Genomic DNA, 25,879 nt, shown 5'->3' with positions numbered 1-25,879 from the left:
ATCGCCGGGTACTGTAAATTCGCTTGCTTAAATATCTTATCTCGTGCAATGTGACTTCAAAATGACGTCATTTTCTACAATCGTAAAATTTATTTAAGATTAATGTCAAATTAATAAAGTACGTCATCGTATTATGCTAATCAATACCGTTGAAATAACCAACCCGTTTCTACATTACCATAGTTCTTAATTCTGGGAAAATATTGACAGCTCCATCAATCAAACTAAACATCACAAAATGTTAATAAAACATCGGAAACAGGATTAAATTTGTCTTAATTTTGCTGAAAAATGTTTAAGTCTTAATTTATGACATGATCTCGCATCGTAAATTGGTTTTAATGTCCTAAGTCGGTCATTAAGTAGAATTTACATGACATTTATTTGAGAGCACTTCATGTTTTACGTGTTTTGCGCTCTTTAGTTTAACTATTACCTTTCAGCAGAATATTATAGTTATGACAACCCAATGCAATAATGTTTTTATGGGTAGCAAGTGGTAGCAAGTAACGACTAAAAGGCAACAATCTGAACTGGCGCGAAAAACTGTTATGCAATACACAACAATATTCTCCTAACCATATCGTTGTACGGTTGAAACGTCGAGCAGTTAATTAAAACGGCATAATGGTAAGCTAAGGTAACTATAGGTCTCAGGCTCAGAGTTGCTTAACGGGCTATGGAGACAGCCATTCTCGTGGTTTCTTTACAGGATCGAATCAGAAATTAGGAGATACGTAGAACGACGAGGATCACCGACATAGCCAAGCGAATTAGCTCGTTGAAGTCGCAATGGGCAGGCCATATAAGTAATACGGAGTACAGATGGCCGTTGGGGCCGACGAGTTCTTGAATGGGAACCGTGGATCGGCAGACGCAGCGAAAGACGTCCACCAACTAAATGAACGGGTGATCTGGTTAAAGCCGCGGGTTGATTGATGCAGGCCGCTTCCAAAGCAACTGGAGGTCTGTGGGGTAGGAAAAGGAGCGTAGAGAGATAAAGATTTCTACTACTTAATTCGATTGGTCCAATTTTGCTCATCACACACGTTACTTATAAAAGTAACAGATTACTTCCACCACCATCTCTCCCACCACCATGGGTTCTACCACCGACACGGACGCCTCCTTTGACCGACCGCTCTGCTCAAAGCGAAATGAAAAAGAAGAAGAGAGACTTCTAATAGTTACCATATGCGCAAGGAAACTTTTTTAAGTAAACCGTAACTTTTATCTGATCCAATCCAATTATGATTAGTTATTTGAAGTCTTTTTTGTATATTTTATTTCAACTCAAATTTGTTACTTTTACGGTCATTCCGTAAATCCATATCGAAAATACAAACTGAGGCATGAATACACTGAAAAACCAGAAAAAGAGACCAGCGCTGGGAATCGAACCCAGAGGTCCTCAGCATTCCGTGCTGCATGCCATACCCCTACACTACCACTAGACAGGAGTACAGATACGAAGTTCTCCTATATGCACATTTATCTCAGGTTGCTTTTTTTCCACTACCTACGCTACTTAAGCAGCAGCACTAGAAACCACAAATCCACTCGCTCATCGCATCCGCTGTTGCGTGGTTTCAGGATAGCCAAATAAGAGCAGTAAAAATAGAAATAGACCCTCCACAAGATCTGCTATTAGGTAACTGGCTCGCCAACTTTTGCTTATATCCTACTAATATTATAAATGTGAAAGTTTGTGAAGATGTATGGATGTTAGGAGGTTTGAGTGTTCGGATGTTTATTAATCAATCACGTCTAAACCACTGAACCGATTTAGATGAAATTCGGTATGTAGTAGATAGTTTGAGTCCCGAAGAAGGACATAGAATAGTTTTTATCCCGGAAACTTGCATAGCTCCCGCGGGATAGCGATAAACGTATACTACGCCGACGGAGTCGCGGGCAACAGCTAGTTAACTATAAACAATTACTTTGCTCACCTGCGACCTTAGTTCCTTATCTTAAGTGATCTTAAGATCGCGGGTGAGCAAAGAATTGTTTATAGTTCATTGATACGAACCTCCGCAAAGTAAAGCCTGATTCAATAGACTTTTGCTTAGGCATGGATACACACAATCATACCTACAAATAAAAGTGAAAATAATTTGTGATACGAATTAAGAAACTAGCCTGGAAAGTGAATAGTTTCGAGACACCAATAAATTGAAATTGAGAAATAAGATAACTTCAAAGCAGCTTGTCGGGAACTACCGAACATTATGCATGAATTCAGATAATGTTGTTCGTGATATACGCCATATAAATATATATTCTCATCGGCACATTCCAAGAAGTGTAACGAATTATATGTTTCCATTGGACACTTATCCGTCATTGATATATGAGACACACGATCTTACCATCAAGTTTTTTAGACATTAACAGTACATGTGACAGTAATCGACAATTCTTTAGGATATAACATCATTTATAAATAGATTTTTAGTAGATATATAACGGGTAGATTAGCATACAAAGTAGATCTAGCTCAACAAGGGCTTTTAGTAGTTGTTTACCATAATTTTATTTTGACTCTACCAAATAAAGAAATGAAAAAGTAAAATAATCTGTGAAAAGATGCTAATTTGCATTGGTGCCGTTTTACATAAGAAGTTTTCTTCGTTTTCCTGAAGATTCAAATGAAAAAGGATTTGCGGCTTATTTCAGCACTAAACGAACTTAGGTAATTAATACTAACACGTCTCGTGTATGTATATGAAAACAAGTCATCTCGTCCACTATAGTTACAGATTACAATCATACTTCTCAAGAATGCTACATTGTCAAAATTCCTCCAAACGTTTAAAATAATCATAAATTATTTAGCTAAACTATGTTACGTTTGACTGGAAACTAATAAATAATTTGCCAATAACAAGTTAGCAGCTTTTTTTACAGCAATTTAACTTAAAAAACCCTTTAATTTATTGAATCAGGCGTTACTTTGCGGAATTCGCGAAGTTTATAGTTTAACTAACCTTTTACAAAAAATACATTGGAATTTCAGTACCTATTTTTTTTATTTGTCGACAGACAGCCAGCACTATACTTCTACTGGATTAATCGACTGTTATACATCGTATAAATATTACGAGTCCACTTTTGTCAAAACACAATTAGCGCAGTCGCAGGGCCATCAAATACAGTGGATATTTCTGTCAACTGACAGCCGCAAATAGAGCTATCGTCAAGTAATAACTATTAATACAACGATACTATTTCCTAGAAAATGAGAATTAAATTCTCCCAAGCTTTATATTGAGTTTATTTGCAGATTACATCGTGTGATATTTTTTGTGGTGTTGCGGTTCCTATCTCATTTGGCTTGATGCCAGGCGTTTTATTAAAACAATGACCGGCTTAATCAGAGCGCCCTCACGCCTCTATTTTCTAATGAAAAAGAAGTAAAACAGGCAAATGCTTATGGTATTGTTGGTTTCACTGAACTGGCCTTATAACCTAGTACGACGTTCGAAATTCAAACTGGGTTTCCTACTGTCTCGCTCACGCTAATAATACGAGTATTTAGAGCGACATGATACGAACTTCGATTTCCGAATTTCAAACTAGCCCCCCAGGCCATGTTCAGACATTGTATAGACAATGTTCGAAATTTGAACTTTGTATCGTGCCCTCTCGTTCATGATAATAGTTCTTAATAGGAGAGTAAAAGAGATGGTATGACACGAACTTCACAAAAGTTTACGTGTTCGCGACTTTCGACAATAAGAAACCGCGGCGAATTTTTTTTAAACACGTGGCATTAGCGTGATGCTGCATGTTAGCAAAATGTTTACAATTACAACTAAACTATAAACGTGCGTTCGTGCGTGTGTGCGTGAGGCTTCTTTTTAATCTGACAGTAAGAATGTATAATAACGAAATCTCAACAGCTAATGTACAGAGTGTGTACAGACATTAATTAAATATGCGAGGGTTCTCTTACGACGTAAATGAAGTCCGTGTTATTTTTTTAATTTTCCGTGAATTTTTTGTGAAATCGCTGAATTTAATTTCAATTGCCAGGCTAGTTTAGATAGGTATACTTATCTAATGCCGTCTCGTCTATCCTTTACAAAGCCATTCACTGATATTATACTTCTTTAATTATTTAGGTCTAGATAATAATATATTCTATTCACGGGCCTGATTATTTTTGAAAACTATGCCGTAACGTAACACATGCCGTAACACAACGTTTGTTTCCACTTTGACACTCGAGATGTTTCGGTTTAAACGGTAAAGACAATTACAAACAAATTACGACAAATTACTATTTATTGTGTTTTTTACTATCAAGCTTTTTACTTTGTCTAATATACAAAGCCAGATTAGACGATGACGCGGCCATGACCAAATCTTGATTTAAATCATTGTAGAATTGCCGTACTGAATCAGTTGTAATTTATTACCCTACATATATACTATCATCCCAAGGAGGCTTATTTTTGATTAATTGTATTTTATTGCAAAGTAACTTATTTTTTTTTACCACCTATCGAATCCAATTTTCGCTATAACAACACATTCCTTTTTTAAATCTCACCGACTTCGAGCCAGTAAAATTTAATAACCAAAGAAAATGCCACCCAATCACCGAGATTCTATTTATAGACACAGAAACAGTTCCTGAAGTTAAATTGTTTTCACAACATGCGAATAAGGAACTCTACATTCACAACACTTAGCGAACTAATTTTAAGCACAGCTTGTCCTTTTCTAAATAAATAATATCATGGAACACTTGACACCAATTGAACAAGTCCCAAACTAAGCAAAGCACTAGGCAACGGATAAACATACTTATATAGATAAATACATACTTAAATTCATATGAAACATCCAAGATTCGAGAACGAACATTCGTATTATTCATACAAATAACTGCCCCGGCCGGGATTCGAACCCGGGACCTCAAGCTTCGTAGTCAGGTTCTCTAACCGCTTGGCCATCCGGTCGTCCACAAAACCACAAAACTAATAATAAAAAATAAGCTTTTATCTTTTTTACCTTCCTTTTCCCTATTCCGAACTGCTGTGTCAAAAATATATACCTAGCAGTAAAGATTGCCGACCCCCGGTAGGAGATGGCACCTCAACAAGAAGATACTTTTACCTAAATGCTCCAAAAAGGAGAAAATAAATAAACTGTCACATTTCAATTCCTCTCATTTTCTATTTATCGAATTTTATAACTTTATACGAGCAATTTTTGTACTCGTATATGTTACTAATTATTTTTTTCTTTTGGGGATCTCGGAAACGGGACACGTCAGTTTCAAACAATCTAGCTTTGTCTTCTTAATAATAAGTTTAAGTTTCTTATTTATAATAAGTTATTATCTTAGGGAAAACGCCTTTGACTTCTAGCTCGAAGCTTGGTTTTCCACTTACCTCTTGTTTCACCATCCATTGATTAAATGTATCTGACGGATAAATGTGATGCCGTCTCTGTTTGTTTTGTTCGAATAGACGGAGACGGCATCAAATTTATCCGTCAAATAAAATTAGTAATGGGTAGTACTTACTTACGTACTAAGTGTAAATGTATGTAAATACACATTTTCGATATAATCAATTATTATTCGTGGTAAATGAAAGCTATCAAATCCGAATTACCGAAGCTTCCAGATTATTAAGTGTCAAGCAGTAAACACATTCGCAAATTTTGACAATCCTAGAAGAACGTAAGCTTTAACTGAATTTAATTCAACTTTGAACTCTGTGACAACCTTTTTCAATTCAAATTTGAATGGATTTCTACTTGGGAATACTGCGTTTGGCAGCTAGGTTAGGTGACAGAAATAACGCGCGCGCGTTACATGGCGGGGCATGGCGGTTGGCGGCTTAAGAGTTATAAAAGGTCTATCAAAAACAGCAATGTACCGCAAGATATTTATCGCACCATCTAAATATGTGTTTACAGTGGTGCTTGAAATTACATACATCGATAAACAAACTCGGGTCGATCGGGCGTTGCCGGCCGATCTGCAATTATCGGTGTCTCACGAGGCATCATATTTTACGCAGGGTTGTCAGTCTTGATCATTATTTAATCAATAAGTAAGCGTGAGAGAAAATAACTTAGAGAGAAATAAATAGACGTCGCTTGAAGAACAGAAAACCATAGGGAAGCAAGATTCATAATTATGTGACGACTAAGGGCTGGGAGACATACTAAGCGTTGACAGACCTCGAAGCTACTACTCGTAAGTGGAACGACGACAGCAAAAGTGGAGTGGACACAGATGGCTAGTGGTCGTATCGTCGGTTCCCTAAATTTTGTATTTACTTTTTCATACGTTGCTTAGAAATATGGATACTAATGTTAGGGCACCCACTGTATGTACATTGTAGCGTTCTACTCATAAGGAAGCCTTTTTTGAATAGTGATTCCGACCGTCCAAAGGAAGGGTATGTTTTTATGTATATTTCTTTGGTTCACTCTGGAGCCTAAGCAGCTGGATGGTTTTCAACATATTTGAAGTATCATTAGATTTTTCATAACTGTCGGAGTAAAATAGGGTATATTATATTTTAAAATGGGGTCCATATCGGCTCGCATACTTATGAAAGTCCGAATGTAATGTTTGTCAGAATGATCGTTTGTAATGATGATTACATGTTTTTTTTTTTTTAATTTGAAATGATTTTTTCCCTAACCCAATAAATTGTTCAGAATTGTTATAAAACAAACCTACCTAACCTATAGTTTTCTATAGGATGACCATTTAAAAATTTCAGGAAAATTTAAGGTTTCAGTGGGAAAAAAATTATGACAAATGATGATTCGGACAAAAAACGGTATAACTAGCGAAGAGTATGCGAACTTTTGGCGCTCCCTGCAAAATGACGTCCGTAAAAAGAGCGAGATTTGTTTTCAATTGTAAGAATTTGGCTATTAAATAAAAGCTAATTATTAGTCCCTTCCAGATTTAGATATGTCATAACACTTTTAAGCTACAAGGAAAAACGAGTCTAGTAGTCGAATATACAAACTGAGACATGGATGCACAGAAAAACCAGAAAAAGAGACCAGCACTGGGAATCGAACCCAGGTCCTCAGCAATCCGTGCTGCGTGCTATAACCCCTACACCACTGCTGGACAGGAATCTAGACACGATTTTTTCCTATGCATACATATCTCAGGTTGCTTATTTCTACTATGCTACTTAAGCAGCAGCGCTAGCGACATCTATGTTTCGTCGACAGACGTCACACTCTTTCGGAACTAACCGCTCACCCAGACAAGAGATGTCGCTACTAACCAATCATAAGTCTAGTAGTCTAAAACTCTCTTAGGAACTTCAACATTCGGGACCCATTCAAAATCATGACTAGCTCAAAAATTCCCACTATGATTTGTAGTACAGTTTTTATTTTAATTTATAAATTATTATGATTTCTGTGTATGTATATAGCTATATTATATAAAGTACATATTTTGTACTATACAAAAAATGTTTAGATACTCTACAAATAATGTTATTACACCATGCTTTTCATAATGAAATAGAATCTATTCTGGCGTATCATAAATTTATCTTAAGTACTATACTACCTACAAGCGACTCGTTTTGCAATATTGTAATCAAATATAAATTACAGAAGCACGATCATAAAGATACCGTTTCACATACCTAAGTAAAGCTATATTTCGTGAGTCAATCGAAATGAAGATATTATTGTATTACCTTCACGGTGTTAAACGAGAACTAACATCTTTTACACACACACCATCTTCTATTAAACCTTAATGGTTATAATTTAAGGTTTATCATTTATTTTCAAAACCACTAAAGCAGAAGCGCGAGAACAAAAACTTTGGTAGTAAGTCATTTGAAATAACGATATCTGATGGTTTTAAATCGACATACATAGAGTGCATAAAACGACAGCGACAATTTTGAAAACAGCAGGAAAAACGGGAGCTGCAAATGTTGCCATTGCAAATAATTATGTTAAGATATCTCGATTGCCATTTAGTTAAGTTGAGATTGATTAATTTGTCGCCGTGTAGACACTGCCTAATACCTCCCGCTGCAGACACATCTCCATAGAAGAGAAGCCTTGGGCCGGCGATCCCACGCGGCCCCAGCGCGGAATGGGAGCTCCACACACACCATTTAATTTCTGCGCAGGGTTGTACAAGCTTTCTCTAAGCTTAGCCGAAGCCGTGGTGGCCTAGTGGTTTGGCCTATCGCCTCTCAAGAAGAGAATCGTGGGTTTTTCTAAATGAATGTGCGAAATACATTTAAAATTTACCACGAGCTTTACGGTGAAGGAAAACATCGTGAGGAAACCTGCACAAACCAGCGAAGCAATTGTGTGTGTGAAGTTCCCAATCCGCACTGGGCCCGCGTGGGACGTATATAGGCTGGGATGATGACTTGTTTTTTTACGATGTTTCGCACTGTTAAGCTCATATTAATGTAATTTCGTACAAAAAACCGAACAGTGTGAGTCGGACTCGCCTACCGAGGGTTCCGTACAAATTTATATATAGTTATGTCAAAACACAGTACCTACCTACGCTTTGATCTATTTATATATATCCAGTGTTAGCAGCGCCCTGCTTCTAAGCAAAGTATGTTATACGATGTGTGTCCATTTTATCAGACTTCAAAAAAAAAAATATTCGGACAAAATCTATAAGGTCCCTATTATAAAGTCGGGGAGCGTCATGTTTAAATGGCCACCACCCCGTGGCGCTCTCATAACTGCAGTGAATAAACAGCGATGTGTTTAAATTTTAGTCGGTAGATAGCTGGAGTGGAGAGCACGTGGCAACACCTGCGGTAGGGGAAGACCTCCTAAGAGACGGACGGATGACATCCGGCAGCAAGCCGGCACTAACTGGATGAAGATGGCAGGGGAAGAGAGAAGAAAGGCGAAGAAAGGTGATGAGGAGGCCTACGACTGAAGACGGACACAACAAGGGCTGCTATAGATAGATAGTTGGACGTCTAGAAAATTACATAGGCTACTTCATTTTTATCCCGATATTCTCACGGGATCTAAATCCAAAAAAATCATCGTAGCTCTCAAATGATAGAGCGATTTCGATACGGTTTTTTTATGTGAAAGCGAGTTTCCTTACGGTGGTTCTTAGCTAAGTTTCATTTTTCAGCTTTTTGAGATATTGGACTTTGAAACGATAATAACATGGATTATTCAACTTTTCGAAGTTTGGTCAGGTTATTATTTAATATATGAGATAAAGTTTCTGTAAAAATGCTTCCACGGCAAATATGAGCCACGTTCTTACAACACCATAAACTCTTAGGCTACGTACACACTATGCGGCTAACCGTGCGGTTTTGGCGCGCCGTCCTTCTTCAAAGCATAGGTCGAGAAAAAGACGGCGCGCTAAAACCGCGCGGTTGGCCGCATAGTGCATACGTAGCCTTAAGCACACACAGACGACGGGTGCGGGTCGTGCGGTATATGGACGCACGCCCCGACCCGCGCCCGCCGTCGTTGGTGTGATGGCGTCCATTATATCATCATTACGTCCCACTGCTGGGCACAGGCCTCCTCATAGAATGAGAGGGCTTGGGCCGTAGTTCCCACGCGGGCCCAGTGCGGGTTGGGAACTTCACACATACCATTGAATTACTTCACAGGTGTGTGCAGGTTTCCTCACGATGTTTTCCTTCACCGTATAGCTCGTGGTAAAGTTCAAATCTAATTTCGCACATGATTTTTGAAAAACTCAGATGTGCGGGCCGGAGTTTGAACCCGCGTACCTCTGCTTGAGAGGCGATAGGTCAAACCACTAGGCCACCACGGCTTATACCGAAATACCGCTCGATGGCGTCCATATACCGCCATGTAAATACGTCCGCACCCGTCGTCTGTGTGTGTTGGACTTTATCCTTCACTGCCTAAAACCAATAAATAGTTTCAATCAAGTCACTCGAACTAGCTTTAAAAGAAAATTGTTCACATTTTCCACTTTAGCAGCTGTAAATAACAGTTCCCTCGACAGCTAGATTACTGCTAAACGATTAATATATTTATTTTCATTTGACACAGTAGGTTAGTTTTTAACCGTACAAACTCCAACTGAGCACACGATAAATTTTGCACAAATACCTACCTGCCATTATTGCTCTATCTACTCACTCAATTGAGATATATATCATAAAATATTGGAATATTGGATTAAATATTGGATGGTATTGGGTAGTTGCAGGTGGTAGGACCTTGTGCAAGGTCCGCCCGGATTGCTACCACCATCTTGCTCGCTAATCCTGCCGAGAAGCAGAGTGCTTGCACTGTTGTGTTTCGGCGTGGAGAGTAAGACAGCCGGTGAAATTACTGGCACTTGAGGTATCCCATCTTAGGCCTCTAGGTTGGCAACGCGCGCGGCGAAATTTCTGCACTGGATTTGGATTAGATCAAAATTACCATTTTTTTAAGATACCAAATGCGTTGATTGGCATTCCTTCATTTAACCAGTCACATAAAAAAAAAGTACTTTTATTCTATATATGCCTAGTTACCGACATGAAATTTATTAATTTTATTATTTATATCATGACTGATGTTCACCTAATGTATTTTGGTTGACGTTATCAGTCATTTACTACATAATTGTGAAAGTTTTTTATATCCCTTACCAAGGTTGGTTTGCCCAAGAAACTTTTGGTTGCTTGATTTAAACATATCGCCGAGGCAGTAAGTATGGCAACCATCTGCAATACTTGTTGCCGGTGTGATTACGGACCACTTGCTGGTTTTCCAAGTCGACATAATATGCCTATTAGGGACAATTCACATAATATTTTAATACGTTACCATGCGTACTAGACGGACTACTCTGTGAGATACCTTCCCCCCTTACCGTTACATGTTTTTTAATTATTTTGTCACATTGCCTTTCTACTATCAGGTTAGAGTCCAGACAACCCTGCATCAAGTTATGCCGGTTATACCGAAGACGTGATTACGGACATCCTTCCAGCGCGGGCGCATGCATATTGCATGAGCTTGTTAAAAACGCGTCAATTCTTCATGCCACGGGTACCCAAAGTGGGAGTCGAGGGCGTCAGGAACGCTTTGAGATACCACTTACGATGTTTTTGTCATTTTACTCCTGTCAAAGAGCAGTTTCAGTTCTGCGCGTATACGATCGCTTACATACGCGCAATAGAATAAACTGAACGCGCGTGGATCTAGGCAGTCATTTAACGAGAAAGATTTAGTGGTCTGCGTGACTGATTGTATAAAAGTGCCGAGTTAGAAAAAAATCTATCAGATAAATATAATAATGTGGGAATAATTAATTTTATTAATTAAATTACTCTGAGTTTCATTATTACTATAACACTCAAATTTATATAAACATTACAACTTTAATTTTGACTAAGTATCCTGAAAATTCTGTTTCGTGTAGGCCAAGGTTTCTTAAAGTTACGCTCATTGCCGCGTGTTCAACGCTCGAAGAAAATAAAACCGTATCTGTAGTACGCGCGTACACGTGCTTCCACAAATGAGCTTATTCATACGTGCAAATAAAATGCTATGCTAGTTTGTAGCTGCCCTATACCTATAATAGTAAGGTAAACGTACGAGTGCTTACGCTTATTCTAATAGATATAATTAAAGATGGCAGTGACGTACACTCGTACATGTACCTTACAGTGAGCTATTTCAAGTCAGTTTATTGCATTTACTATTAAATATTAAATGATATTATAACGGATAACTCACATCTTAAATCGAGTTTAGCTCGACATGTTTCAGGCTATTTTTAACTCCCGATGCAAAAAGAGGGGTGTTATAAGTTTGACCGCTATGTGTCTGTGTCTGTGTCTGTGTGTCTGTCTGTGGCATCGTAGCTCTTAAACGGGTGGACCGATTTAAATGTGGTTTTTTTATTTGAAAGCAGGTTTTCTAACGATGGTTCTTAGACATGTTTTATCAAAATCGGTTCAGCCGTTTTTGAGATATTGAACTTTGAAATGACAAAGTCGGGGGTTTTCCAACTTTTTGTTGGTTAGGTTAGTTTTTTTTATTATTAGTTTATTTATTTACTTGGGGTGAGTTATCCGTTACAATATAATTTAATATGAGTGAGTCTCACGCTAGTTTTATATACTATTAAATATTTCAAAAAATATTTTATTTTATGCTAAGCCAGCGGTTCGCAGTTAAAAAATCAAACTGACACAAAAACGGCCAGTACTAAATATCTAAATAGCATGCAACCTCTTTCGGGTTTTCAGTTATTGAATTAACATCTTGTAGCAACTATTATGTCATCTATGGCTTTTAATTAAAAATGCCACGAATTCACTAAGTTTGAGAACCCTTGCTCATGCTGATATTGTTGGTTATCGGGCCAGCAAATGACGGTGTTGATCTGCGTTCTAATAGTGGTTTATGATTGGCTAAGTGTTTGTAATAAACAAATTAAATGTAAATAACTACCTCATTCAAAGCTAAAGCTAGAAAAGAAGAGTTTATCTTTTTAATTATTAATCAAATATTATTCATATTTTTAAGGTAATGGTAACGTTTAGTACGTTTCCTTTACTGCTTGAGATATGAGTAAAATAAATATTTCTTTAATAATCAGATTCGACACTCGAAAATAAAATCATAGTAACTTAATGTGTAAAACTAAAAAAAATGTGACTTAACTCATGATTATAAGTTAGGAACGGTCAAACTAGTTTCGAGTTTTTTGGAAGACCTTTTTCAAGGGAAGCGCGTTTACAACGGTAGCTCCCTGCTTGGCTTCTGCGTCGGTGTTATTGGGGGATCCGTAGCTACTGCATAAGTAGTAAGGTAAGGAAAATGCAGAGTGTCTCCGAAATTATATATTATCTAAAAACTCAATTTCATAACCACATTAATTGTTACAATATCACACAACCTCTGTAAACCGAATATGTGCTATGGTATCCAACGTACCTTCCCACTCATTATAGTATATTTCGCACGAGACACAAAGTAATGTAATACAACACGCCCGGAAAACAGCTGCCATTCTTCATATTTTCTGACGACTCAATAAACTCACAGTGTTAAACTAACCTAGCACAGTAAATACGATTAAGCTTTCCCTGGGTATTGTATCAGGGGAATAACAACGCAGTTTTATGCATTGACACGTCACATAGAAAATAGGAAATGCTTTGGGAAGTAATCTATGGAGTACCGTAAAGTGCTCCCTTTAATTTGATATATTCAATATACTCGTACGTAATGTAATGACATAATTGGAATGAGATCTGTTTGTATAAGTATGTAAATAACACTTTAAGTCACGCGGGTAAATATAATATTCTTTAGGTTCCGTTACGACAATAAGCGATAATATACACGTCGTTGTCTTACGAACACAATATGCATAAAACTATTTGTCTCTCTCTCTCTCTATAAGTTCGAAAAAATTAAGTGTCGTGCTCTTTCCTAATACTATTTATGATGTTTTATTTGAATTATTGGACGAAAATTCCTTTAACGTTTGTTTCACTCTAGTTTTGCAGGGTAAAAAATTAAACTTAATTATAGATACTCTTATCTATTTATTCACATTGTTTACTTCAAAAATAACGCAAAATAAATACATATACCTGAATTTATTTACTTATACCTATTCAACGAAAATACAAACCTATTCATACATTTGAAGCTATACACAGGAAATACTATCGAGATTCACAGATGTAATTTTTAGGGTTCCGTAGCCAAAATGGCAAAAACGGACCCCTTATAGTTTCTCCGTCTGTCTGTCTGTCCGTCCGCGGCTTTGCTCAGGAACTATCAATGCTTGGAAGCTGTAATTTTGCACGAATATATATAAACTATGCCGACAAAATGGTACAATAATAAACTCAAAAAAAAATTTTTTGTAGTACCTCCCATAGATGTAATGTAGGGGTGTTTTTTTTTTTCATCCAACCTTGTAGTGTGGGGCATCGTTGCATAGGTCGTTTAAAACCATTAGAGGGTTGCTAAAACGACTTTTCGATTCAGTGATATGTTTGCAAAATATTCAACTTTAAAGTGCAAATTTCCATTAAAATCGAGCGTCCCCCCCCCTCTAAAATCTAAATCGGTGGGTGGAAAAATTTGAAAAAATTCAGGATGGTAGTAGGTATATCAAACTTACAAGGAAAACCATAACGGTTAAGTTTTCTTGAGAATTATTAGTAGTTTAAGAGTAAATTAGCAGCCTAAGGTATAAAATATACCTAAACTTGGAATATTCCGTACAAAATACGAAATCTTTAAAAAAATATTAACGTATTTTATTCGTAATGGCTACGGAACCCTATTTCGGGCGTGTCCGACACGCTCTTGGCCGGTTTTTTACTTACGTAGAAACCGAGTAACTACATTCCTACCAGGCAATAATCTCATTGCATATTAATTAACCTATTAAAATTTAAGTAGACTTGATCTAATTAAACTTAAGCACCACACAGTTATCCAACAACAATGAAATGAATGGAAATGTTTGTTTTGCATTGCAAATGCATAATGTTATCTTTTGGCTTCTAGGGATTTAAATGAGGTGTTTTCTTTGTTTTAATAACTGTATTTTCTAAGCTCAGGCTTCGCTTTAAAAATACGCCATGTTCAAAAGCCCTTACGGTAAAACTGTTGGTGTAGCAACTGTAGCAGCAGCCTAATAATGTACTCTAAATGTTAAACGAACGCAAGAAGCCGTTCGAGTCAAAGAATAAAACGATGCACCGATAACGTTCTACTGCCAACATAATATTAAGTTAACACAGCAATATTAAGCGTTTTCACACCGTTAGCCTTTTTCAATGGCTTTCCAAGTGCCAGTACCATTAATCTGATATGTAAACGAGCGTCTGTTGCCGGTTTTCAGAATATATTTAGGCATTTGATTTGTTGGGTGCGTGTGAAGCCGGCGTATCTTCAGGGCATGGTTGTATCTCTGTTTTACGAGAAAGTCGGCTAGCGAGCGATTGGCGAATAAATACTTAGTCGATATTAGTTGTAATAAATATTGGAATATCGTTAATATCAACATTTATGAAGTTGATATGATAAATTGCTCGAGCTCCTCTTAACTAACCACTTGCAAATTGACCCTATAAATAAATCTTGCAAGTCTATTTTAAGCACTTTCGATTTCTAATGCTAGATTCCGATGAAAACACATAACTAGTCCGTCATTTAGATTTACAAAAGAAAAAAAAAGATACGTATTTATTTCATTCGTCAAGTAAACGATAACCGACTTCAAAAGAAGGCAGAATTTAGTTTGACGAAATCGTTTTTTTTTCTACATATTTTAGTTTCGTTATAAGTAATTTTTTACTATATTTTTGTATCTTATATTATTTTCTGAGCAAACCCAATGTAATGAGTGAGACCAGATGGCTGTTGGGGCCGAAAATTTCTCGAATGGAGACCGCGGATTGGCAAGCGCAGCATAGGACGTCCACCAATGAGATAAACGGAACACCTGGTTAAAGCCGCGGGTTCACGGTAGATACATGCTGCATCCGACCAAAGCAACTAGTCTCCAGAAGACCCGCATCTGCACCAGTGGAAGTCCTGGCTGATGTGTTGATGATAAAATGTTGATTGTAATACTTGAGAGAACACTGACACTCAAATTGAATTGAACTAGTTAAAGTCAATAACTAAGTCCTAATAATTAAGTACAGTTGCCAGCAGTTATGGAATAATTACTCCAACTATTTTGTTCTGAGTTGCCAGCAGTTATATAGTGGAATGATGAAGTGGAATGCTGAAGTGTCAAAATAAACTTTATGAGCCGGGGCCGTTCTAAAGGCCATACAATGCACGATAACTTAAATCAAAATAAGTCCCTTTTCATTTCAATACATTTAAGAGGCGGCAGAAAAACTCAAAATAAACAAATACAAAGGTCTCGGCCCTAAATAAAACTTTGTTCCGGGGTTGAGGCATTAGGTAACGCAAAAATCTTCAAAGAATTATCCAAACATCTCTCAGATACCACAGGGGACTGTAGAGCTGGCAGCTTCCTCGCACAGCACAACGTATCAGCATTGCTATACAGCGAGGAAATGCTGCCAGCATCTTTGGGTCCATGCCGCGGGGGGATACTTTTTCAAATTTCTTTTAGTTATAGTTTAGTTATTAGTTTGTTTTACTTTTATTAATATTTTTAAATTAGTCTAATTTTATATGAAATTAGATATTTTGTAGCTATATCTCGTGGGACGGACCCAACAATCACATACATTTAAGTATTATTTTATGACAAATCAAAAAACCTCAAAAAAAACGATCTAGTGCGAATTGTTCTCGTCCACGAAGGATTTATGTGTTAAAGACATAAATGAAAACGAATAGGTACATTATTTTGGTAAGTTCATATACCACATAATCAACAACTGAACCCGAAATTCGAAAAACAAAGTTCGTATCGTACCGTCCCTCTCACTCTCGTATTAAATAATACAAGCGTGAGCGGGGTGGCTAGATATGAAGTCCGAATATTGCACTTCGTAGTTTCGGGCCACATGCAACTATACAGCGACCGAATTTTTGACTCAAGCAGTGCAGCACACTGAACAGTGCCTTTAGACAAGATTCTGACCTATAAAATAAACACGCCGCCAGAAATATCACTCCATAACTATCAATTATAATCTCCTTTGAAGATATCCAGAAAACCCTTAATCGATTGTTGACTCATTCATATGACAGACTAATAATACAGTCAGTTAACTTGTCACTGTAAATCTTAACTCAGACTGGCGAGACATGGACTCTTGCCAAACACTGAGTCTATCTGCAGTAGAACAGTTTTCGTTGACGCCTCTTAAGGCAGGCAAAGAGCAGCGAAGAGACGCTCCATACTCAATACGCGCTATTAATAACTACAGTTAATAATCCTTTCGCATTCTTATTTTCTCGGATAAACTCTTATTTGTCATGGTACTTCAGTCAGCCTTAGTACAGTACAGTTCAGTCGAATTGTCAACGACCGGGAACTTTCTGGCCGGCTTGATCCACTGTCCTTACGGAACAGTTGCGGTAAGTATAACTTAGGGGTCTTCAAAAAACGAGCCTACTCCTTTCTCAGAGGGCGGGCCATTCATCATCATCATATCAGCCATGGGACGTCCACTGCTGGACATGCCTCCCCATAGACCTCCAGTTGCCTCGGTTGGAAGCGGCTTGCATCCACCGTGAACCCGACTTTAACCAGGCCATCCGTCCATCTCGTTGCTGGACGTCCTACGCTGCGCTTGCTGATCCGCATTTTCCACTCGAGAACCTTTCGGCCCAGCGACCATCTGGTTCTCCGTGCTATATGGCCTGCCGATCGCCACTTCAACGAGCTAATTCGCTTCGCTAGTTAAATATATGTGTATTTTTATGTTGGCATGCGTGTGTGTGTGTGTGTGTGTGTGTGTGTGTGTGTGTGTGTGTGTGTGTGTGTGTGTGTGTATGTGTGTATCTGAGTTGTTACTTGAGGGACCGCGAAAATCGAAGCCTAGTTGTAGAGCCTGTATTTATATACATCTCATCTCTTTCTCAATTATCGAGTCGAGCGCGCTAATTCTTAAGGCTAAAAAGAACAATTTTGTAAATCCAAAATGATAATAATTTTTGGCCAAACTTTAAGGCGTAAATGCTTCTTTGGAAGGTATTTAAGTCGCGGGTTAAAGCTAGTATTTTATTTAAAAAAAAACTAGCAAACGAAGTAGCAGACGGTTGCTACAATCATACCAGCAACAGGTTCAACTGTTGCTTGTGAACTGCAGCCGCCATATTATGCATGGCTTGACACAATACAATACTACAATAGGTACAATACACTGTTTTATTAAACATCGCTTTTAAAAATGAAACACGATCAAACGTTAAGAAGGCAATTCAATAGTGTGTAGATACAAAAGTTATTTTATGTTACGGTAAGCATAAACTCATCTGTAATTATAACCTCGTACCTAAGTACTGACTTTTTTTTATCATACATATTTCTAGAAACTGAGTCAAGAATTCTCAGTTGCATGATTTTAGAAATTATCTCAATAAAATTATTAATTGATAAATTTGTACTTCATATAGTACACCCGCCAGTTATTCTTACAATTGATTTGTACTTTATGAAGTACACGAGGACTTTCGAGGATACATTTAGAATATACAAGACTTAACTAGCGGCTTCGCTCGGTTAAACTATCAACTCACTCAATCCCATAAAAATTCCCAAAACAAAGTTTTGCGTTTATGTCGTATGTATATGCCTAAAAATTCTAGAAAATAAATGATATTAGTTTATTTTGATACATCAGAAGCGAAATGAATTTTAAAATACAGACGACACTGCTCAATCAATATTTATCTTAACAAAGAAGTACAAAACCTAGTTATAAATAATTTACTTCTAGTTTATTCTGTTCATAAATGTTTAACTTTCTAACTAAACATTTATGAACGGAATAAAACTTAATGCACCATTACTAGAAAGAAAGAAAGAAAATGTTTATTCGCCATTACAAAGTAATAAAAACAAGGTACACATTATAGCTTTATTACTTTATAATAGCCGGAAGGGCTAGTAGCTAAGGAACGCGCAATGGTGATTTTCAGCTGCAGCCAAAATAATAAAAAAATTAAAAAAACATACCTAATTGAAACCTTAAGAATATTACAATACTGTTACTTTGTCGGGTAGTGATTCTGTGAAAGGATAAGTTAGCCTTTATATTATCATTTGTCATTAAAATTGTTTTTGCATCTTTATATCGTAACGTAACGAGGCTATCAGACACAAAACTAAGGTCATCGAGATAGCAAGATCTCAGAGAATTAGCAATTTGAAGTGGCGGTGGGCTCATATCTGTCGAAGAACCGACAACCGCTGGCTGGAGTAAACATTCTTGAGTGGAGACCGCATCTTTGCAAATGTAGTGTAGGACGCCCTCCGGCCAGGCGGAGTGGCGATCTGCGAAAGGCTGCTGGTAGAAGTTGCATGCGTCTAGCCGAGAACAGGGCGGAATGGCGCTCTTTGGGGGAGGCCTATATCCAGCAGTGGACTGCTATAGGTTGATGATGATGAAGATATCATAAGTAGGTATACAAGTGTTCTAGTGTCTCTATGTGTGACAGTTAATGTTATTTGGTTCCTAAATACGGCCGTAACATCACTAACATCATTACACTATCGTCGAGCTAGCTGCTAAGACATTAACATGTCGTCTACGTACACTTGCTGTCTTCGTAAACGGCAGCAATGTTATCATTTCGCTGGTCGCCCAATATTGCTTCCTGCTTCTCGAAATTAAGCTATATTCAAGCTATAAGAAAGGATTATAAGTACTTATCTCTATCTAAATAGTGGAGAACACGCCAGTGACGGAGTCATGAGTGTCCACGGGCGACATAGTTACCATCAGTGACAGTCAAGGAAACTGAACCGTGTACCAGGGTAGCCTTTGTACTGATATCATATTGACATTCCAAACATCTGCCAAAGAAATCATAGCGAAATTGATTATGAAAAGGTCCCACGCTGGTATGCAATTCAGTTTCCGAGCATTTAGTTAGAACATAATATTTCTAAAAATATTTCTCTTCCAGGCAGCCTTTTTTTACTAAAAGAAGTAAAAGATAGATTACGGCATCATAATCTATATATCTTTATACTATTACTAGTTGTTGCCCGCGACTCCGTCCGCGTAAAAGTATGAAAAATAGTTTAGGTACCTACATCCTATTGTCAGACCTACCGAATATATACAAAAAAACATAAAAATCGGTCAAGCCGTTTCGAAGGAGTTTGGTCACAAACATCTTTGGCCCTAGAATTTTATCTATATATACATATTAGATATGATGAATCACGTTGATGTATACATAATATCTGACACAATGACGTATAAATATTTATGACCTAGGCTGTACTGGGTATCCTATTTGTAATAATTTGCTTGTATTTTACGTGCCGTCAAATCATTTCAGTATATTCTCCCATCAAATACAATGTCAATGCCCTATTGTCATAAAAAGTATGATTTACACAACAACCGCTGTAAATTAACCCTAGCGCGAACGTGATAAAGTTCAAGCGATGAACAAGGAAAATATTGTAGACTTGAACCTCCCACGTTGCATAGATCCTTTGGGATTAAATGTGGTTTTAAAGGACAAAATTGCTTCCTTATGGGACCAGCATTCACATAGACATACTTAATTATTAATAGTTTTAATACGTTCTTAACGCAAGTAACATCTACTGTCTACTTGTTACTAAGGATCCAGCGCTACAATTTAAATAAGATTTTTGAAAAATAAAACTAGGCACTAATAAAAAAAAAATGACTCAATCGTCACTAAAATAATATTTTTTCCGGAAACTTACATGAAATTTGATATTTATCCATAAGAAGCTTAAGGTGCCACCACATTTTTTATTTCAAACACTATGAGTTAGTTCAATTCAGATCCACTGGTAGAGATTCCTTAAAGTACGCCTTTGTATATCAAGGCTTGTCAATTTGCATTTGTTTCTTTGTTATTCTACAATTAAGGGTTAACATACAATATACCGAATATACGAGTACAAATAATGTGTCTTGAAGATATAATATAAGGTGCACGAAGGAGGGATTTTACAAAATTCCCACGGGATGGAAAGCTATCCAATTTTTTGTTTTTTCACGCAAGCGAAGCTAATAAAGCTAGTTTTTTGCATAAATAATAGAAAATCCACCGCATAAGTAAATCGAAATTACACAACTTACATAAACACAGAAAGTTTACAATACGCAAAAAACGCTATCGCAATTATAGTCTACGCAACTAATACCGATTCGATTATCAGCTGGATATCTTAATGGTAATTAGGGCATAATCGCGATCGCCGCCATCTTGGAACTGGTTCCAATAAAGTTCAAGTTAACATCGACTTGCATATACAAGTCCACATAACAATATTGTTCTAGTTCGTAACATTTATTTATCTACACTGTTATGAACTCGTAATCCGGAGGTAAGTATTTATAGTAATTTAAAAATTTACGACCACGGTAGTTAAACATAACGGTGACAGCTGCCAAATAGACATTGAACTTGGAAAACAGCAAGACACGTTACAACGTAAAGCCGGGTTTAGACTAGCAAGAAAAACGTGCAAGTTGCAATACATTAAAAATTGCATTTTGAATGGCATTGTAAATTGTATGTTGTGTCTTTTCTTTTGTACATAAAGAGTTTACATACATACATACATTGCGAGGCCGTAAAACCAACGAGTTTGAATTGGTCAATCGAGCGCCGCAATGTAATGCAACTTGCATGATTTTACTTGCAGATCAAAATATCTGGGCTTTACAGTCGTACCTCCATCATTACTAAGCTAAAGCGCAGTTTAGATCTGCAAGAAAAATCGTGCAAGTTGCATTGCATTGCGGAGCTGGGTCCACCACCTCGAACTCATTCGGTTAACGGCGTCGCATTGCAATGTAATGCAACTTGCATGATATTTTGATGTGGGACTTAGTACACATAGGACTTAAAACGTCACATAGGACTTGTTCTACTTCTACTGTATTCTTTGCAAAACTTAGGATAAGGGATAATTCCATTTGTAAATGTGGTTTGCCTGAGAGCTCTTTTTGGACTGTCCAAAATGTATCTGTTCCCTTATACGAGTATGATATCCTCCCTTGTTGTATCATTAATCGACCTGATAATATTTGTCCATTTTTCAAAATATGAGACACATTTTTGACTAAAAAAGTTGTATTCCCTTTTTACCCGACTGCCCGAACGAGGACTACCTGTGAGTGTGGTGAGTCGATTAGTTTTTGAGTTCTAATCTAATACCTTTAAACGAGCAATTTTTGTATATATATTTCGGGGATCTCGGAAACGGCTCGGACGATTCCGATGAAATTTGGTATGTAGGGGTTTACGGGGATGACAAATTGATCTAGCTTGGTCTTATCTCTGGGAAACCGCTTATTAACGAGCTTTATCCTGAGTAAAGCTAGGTTGCCCAGGTACTGTATCTTTTGGCAGATTATCGATCAAGGAATCACGTGCATGCCTTTTTTAGCCAACCACGACATTGGCAGAATCATCAAAAACCTGATGGAGCCACCTATCCCTAAACCTGGAAAACTCAACAACAAGCATTCCAACTCAACATGCAGTTGGAATCCAACTTTGGATCTCAAGCTTAGCAGTCAGGTTATTTACTCTAGGTTATCCGATCTGAAAGACGTGGTTAAAACATGAAGCTAATACTTACTTATTCGTTCTTCATTACAATACCTCTCCATGTACAAACAGCAATCAGGAGAATTTTCCACGCATAGTCGTTAAGAAAAGCTATTTAAAGCAAGTTGACGTGTTGAGGGTTTTCTGGTTTAATATCGCTAGATGGCGTTAGTGTCTAAGGTTCGTTTGTCGTTACAGTCTTGCATGCAATGTGGGCTATCGCGTATGAATTCGCCGCTAGAGGCGCTAGTGTAGCGCGAGGTCTCGAAATGTCAAATCTCATAGTTTTTGGGTAAGCTACGCGGGTTTATTTATAATTAGAATAATTTTGTGAATATTTTGCATTACCTGAAATTAATTATGGGAATTATGCGTTACGGGGCAATTAATGTCTGTGTTTTGAGACAGTTTTGTCTTTCGGAAACTTTTGTCCTCCCTTTTTTTCCGAACAAAACAGGACTACGCAACACTGTGGTTGCTCGATATTTTTATGGTACGGTTTAAGGTGTATTAAATATGATTTTAAACTAAACTTTGTTTTCACGCCCGTAATAACAGAATTTGAAAGCCACACTTAAAACCTCACGCAACAGTGGCGCCATCTAGAAAGACAAAAAACGATAGCCCTCATTGGCTCCTTTAGCTATTTACCAATACCAAACGAGACGAGACGAGAGATCATGTCAAAGCTGCCAAAAGGATCTCACGATACTTAGCTCACCGAAACCTTCATTTAAATGGTTTATTGAAGTGACCTTTCTGTGCTATAATCAGCTATAGATTATCCGCCTCCAAAAACAAAAAGCTGACGCTCCATCAAAAATGCCTTTTTAGTGCACTTCTGTGATGATCAAGGATCATATCATATGTAATAATGAATTGAGCAATATTTGTACGCAAATAGATATTCGATACCTATATAAAGCACAGTGTTTTATGCGATAAACGCTGCGTTAATCGCAATGCGCTTGACGCACATCTAATCTAACGCATCACAATCCACGCATTATAATTACCAAACATGCGTTTGCTGATACGCTCACCGCGAGACAAGACACTGACACCTGAGACGAGACTGTGTTTCGCTTTTGTAATTGTTTGTAATATGTTCTTTTCGTTTTATATTGGATTTAATGTAAATAATTTTGTATTTATTTTCTCTCTTTTGAGTATTTCTGCTTTTTCTCTTTACCGCACGTAATTTTCACTGTCTTTTTATCCTCTATATAACAAAATGTTTTCTCTTAACTAGGCTAGCTGGAAGAGATCCCTTTTTAGGAATAAGCTCGCATTTGTTCTCCTCTCTGTGTATTTTTATTTTTATGTGCAATAACGAGTTAACATAATGTTAATGTTTCGTAATTAAATTATCTGATGCAAATTAATGTGCGTCAAACGCATTGCGTTTAACGCAGCGTGTGTCGCATAAAACAACTGAGCGCTTTATGTACTTCTATAAGATTTCAAGAACGGATCTAATGATTTCGATGAAATTTGAGGGATTTTGGGGTCCAAAACATCGATCTGGCTAGATCTCATCTCGGAAATAATATTTCAGATAAATATAAGTATATTTTTCATAATCCTGTGTCACACCGATTGAACTTGATGAGGCGCTATCTTTTCTTATAAATCCATTTCTTTACGTTATATATTTTATTGATTTGTTTACACTTCACTTTAATTGTACGGTCGTTCCATTGTAGCCTTAACATAAGTATAAGTAATTTTAACAATTGCATTATAAATGAAATTGTTTTAAACCAGGATTAAAACCAGGTTGATAAAATAGTGAAGGGCAAATATATAAAAAGCCGTGGTGGCCTTGTGGTTTGACCTATCGCCTCTCAAGCAGAGGGTCGTGGGTTCAAACCCCGGCTCGCACCTCTGAGTTTTTCGAAATTCATGTGCGGAATTACATTTGAAATTTACCACGAGCTTTGCGGTGAAGGAAAACATCGTGAGGAAAAACCTGCACAAATCTGCGAAGCAATTCAATGGTGTGTGTGAAGTTCCCAATCCGCACTGGGCCCGCGTGGGAACTATGGCCCAAGCCCTCTTGTTCTGAGAGGAGGCCTGTGCCCAGCAGTGGGACGTATATAGGCTGGGATGATATATATTAACTCTATTTACATAATAGTTAAAGTAAAGTGCGTAGTATCCTTGACTGTACAAATGGCTGTGTCCACAATTGTGCGTAGCGTAATAGAAAGTTTCAATAGTAAATGACGGCTTGTCGGCAAAAGCTAGCATTGTTTCTAATTGCTTGAAGTTTAACGCTTGCTCGTAAATAATATTATGCAGAATAATTAAGGTTATGTCAACATTTTTACGGGAAAAGCCATTAGACACCTGATATATCTGAAGATATTCCAGTGTTAGTAACTGGCTGGTAAGACTCCTCAGATGTTAACAAAGAGGGCTGTCTATGCGTGCATTTTACAATAAAAAAGTTAAGAATTTGGTCAATTCCTTTATCAACCTTTGTCGACTATCGAAATGATTTTGATTTTTTTAAAACAATGTAAATTAACTTATTATTTTCTATAAAGTTATTAACAAAGTACTTACCTAAAAAGGTTAAGTAATAATGTTTCGAAACAACGTAATTTTCACAACAATTTCGTTTAATTTCAAAACAACTTTCCGTCTAATCTCGCTCTGTATCGCCACCTAGCCGTTGAGTGTTTCAATTAATTAACATTCCAATTTCGAAAGACAAATTAAAGAAAAAACTTTATTAAATAAATCAAGCGCACCGCGGTGTTGAGCTTGATCGCTCGCAATTAATTTTAACACAAACGAAAGTAATTGTAACTGCTTCTAAATCGGTTGACGCCAACTGTCAAATTTATGTCGATTAACGTTCGGGGCGTTATCACCAATGCGTTTAGATTAAAATAGATCGTATAATTTGGCAGATAGTGAAACCACGAGTCGACAACCTGTATTTAAATAACTAACCGAATGCTTTTTGTAGATACGCGCTGCATTGGAATTTTCCGAATCGATTGAATGAATTGATGCAGACGTTAATTAATAGACGATATTAAACAAATGCGTAATAAATACTTTACAAGCTTACCTGACTTAGCATGCTTGCCTAGCAATGATAATTTCACAAAAAACTATTAATTACCCAAATATGTTCACCGATAAAATATAAAAAATAGTTTTTAGCGTTTAAATCGCACTTCAACAATCACAGGCACAACACTATTTAGGTTACACGTCACTCACGATAGGAACGCGCCGAATAATATAACTGGTCTGTGGTCTTTTTGTAAAATGTACGCGGGAAGAAAACTGGTCTATGGTCTTCAAATTTCGAAAAGGAACGCGAGGGAAATGGCGCGAAGCGGTGCGCGCGCCGTGCGTCGTAAACTCGCACTGAGACCGGCCCCACGGCATTAATAGTCTCCCTTGTTTTTTATTTCATTTATTTTGAAACTGAACGAAAAATCAGCAAGATTGACGCCCCGGTGAGCGGTTTCTTTGATACGATGTGTACACTTTTAATTTCTTTTACCGCCGCCACTTAATTTCGGTGGCCCGTCAGTTTTGACGTGGTAATCCGCGCGTTCGAATGTCGAATTTGCGGTTGCCGAAAATACTAATTATGGCGGTATTTTACGTAAAGCTA

The 25,879-nt window shown here is 37.3% G+C and overlaps 1 long non-coding RNA gene across 1 annotated transcript in view; it reads right to left on the bottom strand.

Moving 5' to 3' along the window:
* LOC141440024 (uncharacterized) overlaps positions 1–25,610 on the bottom strand; it is a 302,028-nt gene extending 276,418 nt beyond the window's left edge. Inside the window, exon 1 of the long non-coding RNA XR_012452657.1 lies at positions 25,322–25,610. This is a non-coding gene — a long non-coding RNA (uncharacterized lncRNA). The remainder of the gene's footprint in view (positions 1–25,321) is intronic.
* Between the last annotated feature and the right edge of the window lie 269 nt (positions 25,611–25,879).

Source organism: Choristoneura fumiferana, chromosome 21 (genome assembly GCF_025370935.1).
Source record: "Choristoneura fumiferana chromosome 21, NRCan_CFum_1, whole genome shotgun sequence".
In the NCBI taxonomy this organism is placed as follows: domain Eukaryota; kingdom Metazoa; phylum Arthropoda; class Insecta; order Lepidoptera; family Tortricidae; genus Choristoneura; species Choristoneura fumiferana.
Note: the sequence above shows the minus strand (reverse complement) of the source record. Positions and strands in the feature narration are given on the sequence as shown.